Source organism: Saccoglossus kowalevskii, chromosome 16 (genome assembly GCF_978046115.1).
Source record: "Saccoglossus kowalevskii chromosome 16, keSacKowa6.1, whole genome shotgun sequence".
Classification (NCBI taxonomy): Eukaryota; Metazoa; Hemichordata; class Enteropneusta; family Harrimaniidae; genus Saccoglossus; species Saccoglossus kowalevskii.
In genome coordinates this window covers 16,290,769-16,299,061 of record NC_140656.1, presented here as the reverse complement: position 1 = coordinate 16,299,061, position 8,293 = coordinate 16,290,769, and the positions used below count along the sequence as shown (strand labels likewise).

Below are 8,293 nucleotides of genomic sequence, written 5' to 3'. Positions count from 1 at the left end.
CCCAGTGTTGAGATGGTCGACAGACACTTGAAATAAAGGGAAAGTGACAAAAAGAACGGTAATTTTTGAAAGTATTTGTTGCCAATACATATTAGGTAATGAGAGCTTTATGTTATCAAAATACGTTAATATTACTCCAGGGCATTGATTTCACTAAAACATAACTGATTGAATAAATTATGTGGTGTCTCTAACATTATTTTCAATCATATTTTCAGTGTCACTGAAAATGGCATTGTAATTAAAGATGGTGTCAATAAGAATGTAGGTTCTGGACAATGTCAAACATTTGGTGAGTTGCAGTAGTCATGTTTGTATTTCACTTATATGTAATGAATGTGACATACCCGAGGACAAACGTTCCTCTTACAGCGATTGTGCTCGTTCGAGTCATGGGAAGCAATTATGCGAAGTAATTCTGTGGCAATCAAATGGTTTGTTATTGATATGATCAGCCAAACATACTAACTTGTTTATTTTGATATTATAGTAATACATAGTATATGCATTTAAATTTCAGACACCTCCTGTATGTCAGCCGAAAACTGGAAACTTTTACAAGCGAGTGAATCAAATGATTAGGTATGGTATAACCCATATATAGTCAATCTGTGAGGCTGCAGATTAATAATGCGTATACAAAATTGACAATGAAATCATTACCGGATGAGGCAAAGCGCAACATATTAAACACCTCTAGTTCAGAGTTCACATTGTAGTTTGGTATTGATTACTTCGCATTGCTATTCTAGTTATATTCTTTTATTGAACAGCAACAATTGTATTGCACATTCCAACGAAATAGGTGTTAGTAGCACGTTGTTGTTACCCACAGTCGTATCCAACAAGACCTATGATAGCTATACAACACAGGTGAGGAACATTTACGCAACATCGTTTGTTATTTGTATGGCAACTTATTTTAAATCATGTAATTGAAAATATTTTTCGATAGGATTACATTCGTGGTGTAGTCTGTTATTTCTTACAGTTAATGTTGTTAAATGTAGTTTACTGGTTTCCGGAAGAAAATCATGCGGATAATCGGAAATAATACATCAGCCCTTCCATCAATTTGTTTATACTTAGCTTTACAATTTATTAATTAACATTATTATTTTTTCACAGAAGTCGAAATTGTTCGATCTTCATAAGTTGTTCATACCCATACACGCCCGAGAAAAGCAGGAGGCCACTGGATACTAGCCGTAAGTTTCTCGCTCAGGTTTTTAGCATATACATGCCAATTGTTTTTGAGTTCATACACAATGTTTTGTATAACAAAAATACTATTAGTACATGATATTGGCAAATCTTTAGCTCCGGGTATGCTAAAAATCTATGATAATATATCCACTTAACAAATAATAAGTGTTTTTGTTTGAAAATGTGAAAAGAATGATTAATAAAATAAAAGACTGTTCATTGGTGATTTTGAAAACAATTCAGTAGTGGTAGCATATTATATTTGAAGTGGAGTTTTCTACGTGTATTGTGGTATGTGTGTGGTTTACTTTCATCTGTATTTTGTGGCAATGCGATTATTACTACAATTTCTAATGGTAGCAGGTGTTTTCCACGCGTGGGTGATGGATTGTTGATTCACATATCTATTGTTTTCACGCCTTTGTAGGCAATATTGCAACAACATGTACGAGGTTGAATGAGTTCTCTTTTCAGGTAGTTCATATTGATAAATGTGTGATAAAAATGTACGACTCACTGTCACAGGTGTTCATATTACCCGTCAGAATACAACAAACTAACCGTATTGTCACGCTACTTTAACAATGTACGTGTAGAGCAAAGACCAAGACCAGCAAACCACGCTTTGTTTCAAAACATAGGTCTTTGAGTAATGTTGATTTCACGGCACAGATTCACTGCCCACTGTGCTGCATCTATCAGTATATCATCACGTAATGGCCGGGCATTAATTTGAAACATGGGCTAGCTGCCAAATCGACTGGCCTTGAGCGCGTTCGTCTTGCACAATCAAGAAATAAAAGAATATTAATTAGCAATGACAATAAACGCTGTCTATACTAATTCCGCAGCTGGATAAGCCAAGCTAACAGGGCATCAATCGCACGGTTGATAGTTCCGACCCATTGCGAGTCTACCAACCTGTGCAGGATAAGCCTGGGTAAACGCGTTGTTATGTTAACACACATGTTCCACTTGACGAAATTGAGATGTTTTCCAATTTTTATACGAAAATCTAGCAAAAAATCTAACAAACTGATGTTCATATAAGAATACTGTTTTGAACAAATCTTGTTGTATTTCTAACACACTATTTCAAATATTTATGAAATTATCAATGAAGCTAGCTGAAAAAAAAAATTATCTTTTTCTTCTAAATGGGCAATTATATTGCACAGGCAATAGTATGGATCATGTGTCCTTGTTTTTATGAGCAGAAAAATCATAACTGTATGTTGAAGAATAATACACATTTTGAATACAATTTTTCTTTGAAATATTCCATTGTTTAAATTAACAAAATATAAATTTACCCAAAATAAGACAAGTTGTTTATTATGCAGTTATTTCTGTAAATATATCCCACAAATTATTGAATACAATCCAACCAAAGAGGACATATATTTTTTTCAAGGAAAAGGTGAACAATACATCAAATCAGAAGGTGTCATTGACAAAATAGACTTGTGTCTGCATTTCGACAATTTTCGAGATCAGAAGTTGGGTGGAATGTCAACATCAGCAGACTATGTCAGCGCTTTGACAATCTGGAGGTAGATTTGTTATGACATTCCAACATTCATGTTGAACCAAGGTGGAGACTGATATATTATATAACAACGATGACAATAAAATATATGTAACATATTGTTTTATTACCTAAAGTATTGATTATTATGAATACAATGGTCTAAACATCAGAGAAAAAGCACAATCATCATTTTAATCACTATTTTTGATAGACTGCTATAAATACATAAATCAATGCCACATGTTAAGACATATTCTACTATCAGTCTTCAAATTTGGACCCGACCTCATCTTATATTAGTTGTTTCTCCAATGCCAGTGCTACGAACTTTACTTGCCAGAATTTCAATGATGGGAAAGGTGTGAAGGGCAATATTGACAAAGAATAAGCTTCACTGAAAACTTATGTAAATTTTGGCACATTTCCTGACGAATTAAATCTTCAATATTTTTACGAATATTTGTCGTTTTCGTTCATTGGTTTTCTCAAACTTACTCGCCCAATAACCCCCATTACTACCATTGTATCCATGTTTTAGAAGTGGCTGGGACACCTACACCAATGCACAAACAAAGGTCAGACTAGTTTTAGATTGAATCAATAATACATATTTCTTTATTTTTCATTGGACGAGAAGACGACATACACTATCCTGATGGACATATTTACTCTGAATGAAGATGGAGTTTTGAAAAAACAGAAAAAAAAAAATGAAACAAAGAAACTTAGCAAATCGGACATTGCACCTTATGTTTTTAGACCACTGAAATCGTTGGACAGTAACTCTGTCGAATCATTGCTCACTGATGTGAGAGACACAAAGTTATCTATTTCTGAATTTCACCAAGATTCGAAAACACTAAACAAGCTGTATACGTCATGGGTGTGACCATGCTGCTAACCAATTTTAGCATCCATGAAATGATTGATTTCCTAAATAAGGGAGGTGATCACAAACAAACGGTTTTAATCCCGAGGAGCGACCATGTCCTCCGAAGAGTTCCAAGCAGCTGATTTCAATAATTAGCTATTAATGAGGTCATCTGGAAACGGCCTTTGTTTGTCCGAGTACGAACAGGTTCAACCAGTAATGTAGAAAAAGTAGCTACCCGTGTTAATAACAATTAATAGAAATTGATTCAGATTGGAAACTAATATTTGTATTCAAATCAGACCAAAATATTATAACGCAAGTCATCCGACGTTTTTTACGTCAACAATGCACTGTGACAAATATTTACGTCCCATAATTGTGTGAAATTGCCGCAGGGGGACAGTATTATTACGTGACTTGGAGAAAGTCGCTGACACTTATTTGAACTTTAGACCCAGAATTTGCAGGGGCGCATAGTTCCTTTTTGTTGGCAAAGCATGAGATTTTATTTCACTGCGATTTTTTAGTATTTGGAAATAATTATTTATATTAAAACCAGTGTAGCTATAACGCAAGACGTCCTATGTCAAAGCTACTTGGCACAGCAAATATTTACGGTCAGCAATTTTGTGAAATCGACTATTTGTAATACTAGTAAGTAATAAGTCAGCAGAAACCTTGCTACAATTTCCTAAAATGTACAAACGTTTATGTATTTATGTTTAAATTGTCCTTTTTTATACAGCAGTTCTTTTGGGGTTAATAATAAGTTTTCAGTCTGGCGAAAACGAGGCGTCACACTGATTTTTCAGCTCATGAATATACTTGCATACATTTGCATGTTGCTCGGAAGCTCCCCGGAGGACAAAGCAGCTCCCCAGAACTCCTAGCTTGATTTTGATCGAAACACTTGATTCCTTGATTCTGCATTCACAACATCTTTCCAACACATTCTGTTACAAACAACATAACTTTGAATAACATCTCACACAAACCAAACTGAATTTATTGTTAACAAGTTCAAGCCACATTCACAATAAGACAATGTAATGATTTGCAACTATTACTATTTTTCTGGGCTTGAACTTGTTTGCCAAGCCCAATTCTAGATGCTATTGCCCTTAGTAAATATAAATACTTGTATCATGTATATCCAATGCAAAACTATAGATTGCAATGATGTATTTTCTTTAAAACGACATAATGAAGTGTTTACACATATAATATATTGCCAATTATTTCCAATCCATGATTATGATGACATTTACAACATTATGGTTCACGTCTTTGTTTTGTTTTTGAATGAATGAAAGTAATTAAATCTTGTATATGTTGTTTGTCTCTCAGTATTAATTCAGAACTATTCACTGCCTCCATTTCTTCGCCTTGAATGAGGGTTTCATCCTGGAAAACTGCATCCATTGTAGATGGCACTAACAGAAATGCTCCAAACATACACTATCAACATAAACAATATTTAATAGTTCTTAAACATCATACAATTATTTGAATGTGAGGTAAAAATACAGTGTCTTAAACACAATATATATATATATATATTCCATGGTAGGAGAGAATGACATATTGCTTGTGTAGCTAAGTTATATTCGAGTTTCTTCGTGCCTGTTCGTGCATGTTCTTTTTAACTATTTTTTATCGAAAAAATCAACTTCATACAAATAAATTAGCCAGCAAGGAGGACAATTTGTTTCAATTATAATGCGGATAGTTGTTGACAAATATATTGGCTGTCATAATATATTGATATTCTGTTAATACGCTTATAACATGTTCAATGGCATTAGTATATATACAAATAGCACAATCATGTAACACTCAACAATATACAAACACGTTCCATAGCATAAAAAAACATGTTACTAAAGTGCCGTACTATCATAAATTAATGAAAAGAGACACAAATAACTCATTTTGGCGGTGATTAACAAGAATAAAGCAATGACAGTGAAAATAGCGCTTACAGTGTAATGTTCATCAATGCAAACAGTGGCGTCAGTGATATTGCCATGGCACAGATTATCTTTATGTAATAAACTTGCTGCTATATTCATATCATTAACCATGTTTTCAATGTCTCTGTTGTCCATGACTCTCCAATGTTTATAGTTCTCCATCTTGAATTTTGTTACAATGTTATTCTTCTGAAAATATTCTTCCCAGCAGATCCGTGTATTAGATACAATATTTATAATACTATCTTTAAACACTTCTCCTGTAAATACGATAAAAAAAACCATGTGAAACGAGATGTTGGAGATGCGATCAGCAATTTTTTTAATTCATCACTATGCCACTGTCAAAAAATCAATGACGTATTGTATGTCATTTAATGTACATACCAACTCTGTATTTTTTCTTTCTTTCATCTAGGATATTTTTCATCTCATCAATGATACTAATGCGGTACTTGTGTGACGAAATAGTGTAAAGTATTGGGTTCATTATAGCAGAGAGCGGTATCACAGTAACAGTAATCCATGGTGATATAATACCCGATATTTCGATCCCATATATTGTCATAAAACTTGCAATATTAATAAGAAACCATGGCAATAAAGCAGATAATATAATAAGCACAATAGTTGTGATTGCTTTAATGTTTACACCTGATTTGCGGCTGTGTTGGACTTTCCTACCAACTCGGTTTTTCTTAAGAACTATGATTATATAGGAAATCAGTACCGTAAGGGCACATACAAGGTTTAGCACTACAAAAAATGCGACAGAATATTCCCAACCAGGTGGTCGATCATGTCGTAGATGAGTTGGCAAACATACGCGGTTCCGGCCATAGAAACCCTCTCCAAAATATGATAGACCACACACAGGTAGTATTGCAAAAAATAATATAGCTGATACACCAATAGCAGTAAAAAGAACGGCCAACTTTCTTCCCATTCGGACACGTCCAAATGAAATTGCGATGACAAGGCATCGATCAATACTCATTAATGCAACTATATATAACGAAGATTGACTTGTAACTATTGCAGTGATCCCTGCAAAAATACACAAATTACTGTTATTCCAATTTATGCTGTTTGCAATATATTGTTCCCCATAATATGCGTCTATAGAAGCAATTAGTAAAATATATGATCCTAGGAAAAAGTCCGAAATTGGTAGAGCCAACAAGAAAAAACCTTCTGCTGACTGACGTTTGGTGTTAAATCTTAATATAAATGAACATATATTTGCTAGTATGACAGATAAGCCAATGGTCCAGGCAATGAATCTCATTCCTGTATGATGTAGCAATCCGTCACAAGATGAAAACACATCTGCTTTCGGTAAACACTTCTTGATTTTGCCTTTTTCGTAACCCACCATGCAACAGAAAACATACTGGTCACCAAACCTATTAAGAAGAAAATGACAATTACTTATTGGTTACTAAGTAAAAGTCTTTATTAAATTTTACATACATTATTGTATCTGTACATCAACATCGTCAACAGCTATATTTTCTCACTATGGTCAGCGTTTTGAATATAGTATTCATAACTTACAGGATGTGCAGTTCATTTAGTTGTCGAAATGGATCACCGTTGACTTGTTGTATATGGTTGTTCTGTATATTCCTATAATATATATTACAATGAGTTATCGAAAATTAAATACTAACATTTACCGACTATATTATGTGAATTCAGATATTCTGGCTAGTTTGCTATACTCACAAATTCATTAGTCTGTTAAGACCTTCAAATGCTCCGTGCTCAATGTGCTCAATGCGACAGTTACTTAGGTATCTAAAACATAAGTGAGTTGTATTCATTATACATGTTAAATTCAATATCGATAAGAGGCATATTGTTGTTTGTCCGTCCATGCGACGAGGACCATCTAGTTATCGTGGGGTTGGGGAAGTCATGCTCTGTGGGTCCGCAGATGACTGGTGAGACCAATCTGCACCCGGAAGAGTCGCTGGCAGTACAAACAGGGAATGGTGGCAGCTGTTGCAGGGTTGATGACTCTGTTCTTCCTGCAGTCTTCAGTAACAGTGATCCTGTTGGCTTTGTATGCTTTGGCACCCTTGAGTACAGCTGATCGCCATGCTCCTCTGTCTTGGGCTGCCTGCTCCCACGTGCCGTGGCCGATGTTGAAAGCCTTCAGTGTCATTCCTTTCTGCAAAGCATTGGATCTCATCCCCTTTGCTGCTCAACCAGGAATCCTGCACCTGGCACAACTTTACTTGAATGTTGCTCCGTACATTGCTCAGCGTGTCTTTCTTCGATACTGATTTTTGATTATCGAGATGAGCTTTGTAGGCACGATGCTTTTCCTATAGCAGCTTCCGGATCTCTGTGCAGTTCTCATCAAACCAACCTTGTGTTTCTTTGTAGCTGGCCCGAAGCACTCCATGGCTGTGTTGTACACTGTCTCACAGAGTGCGGCCCACACTGTCCCAACATCCTGGCCTTCCAGCACAGTGAAGTCTAAGCATTGCTCCATGGTGTTGGCAAAAGTCTGCTTGATGTTGCTGACCCGTCACCTTGTTGATATTCAGGCATTTTGGCGCTTTCATGCATGCTGCCATCTCTTGAGCTGGATGTGAAGGTTGAGCTTGGAGACAACAAGACGGTGGTCTGTCCAGCACTCATGGTCTTCATGACTCATATGTCTTGCCTGTCCCTCTTCCTTACGATGACATAGTTGAT

The 8,293-nt window shown here is 35.5% G+C and overlaps 1 long non-coding RNA gene across 1 annotated transcript; it reads left to right on the top strand.

The window, feature by feature from the left end:
* Positions 1-221: 221 nt before the first annotated feature.
* LOC144352000 (uncharacterized) lies at positions 222-6,211 on the top strand. Its single transcript, XR_014926689.1, has 5 exons — positions 222-292; positions 521-582; positions 774-873; positions 1,129-1,208; positions 6,003-6,211. It is a non-coding gene; the product is annotated as an uncharacterized LOC144352000 (long non-coding RNA).
* The last annotated feature ends 2,082 nt before the right edge of the window (positions 6,212-8,293 follow it).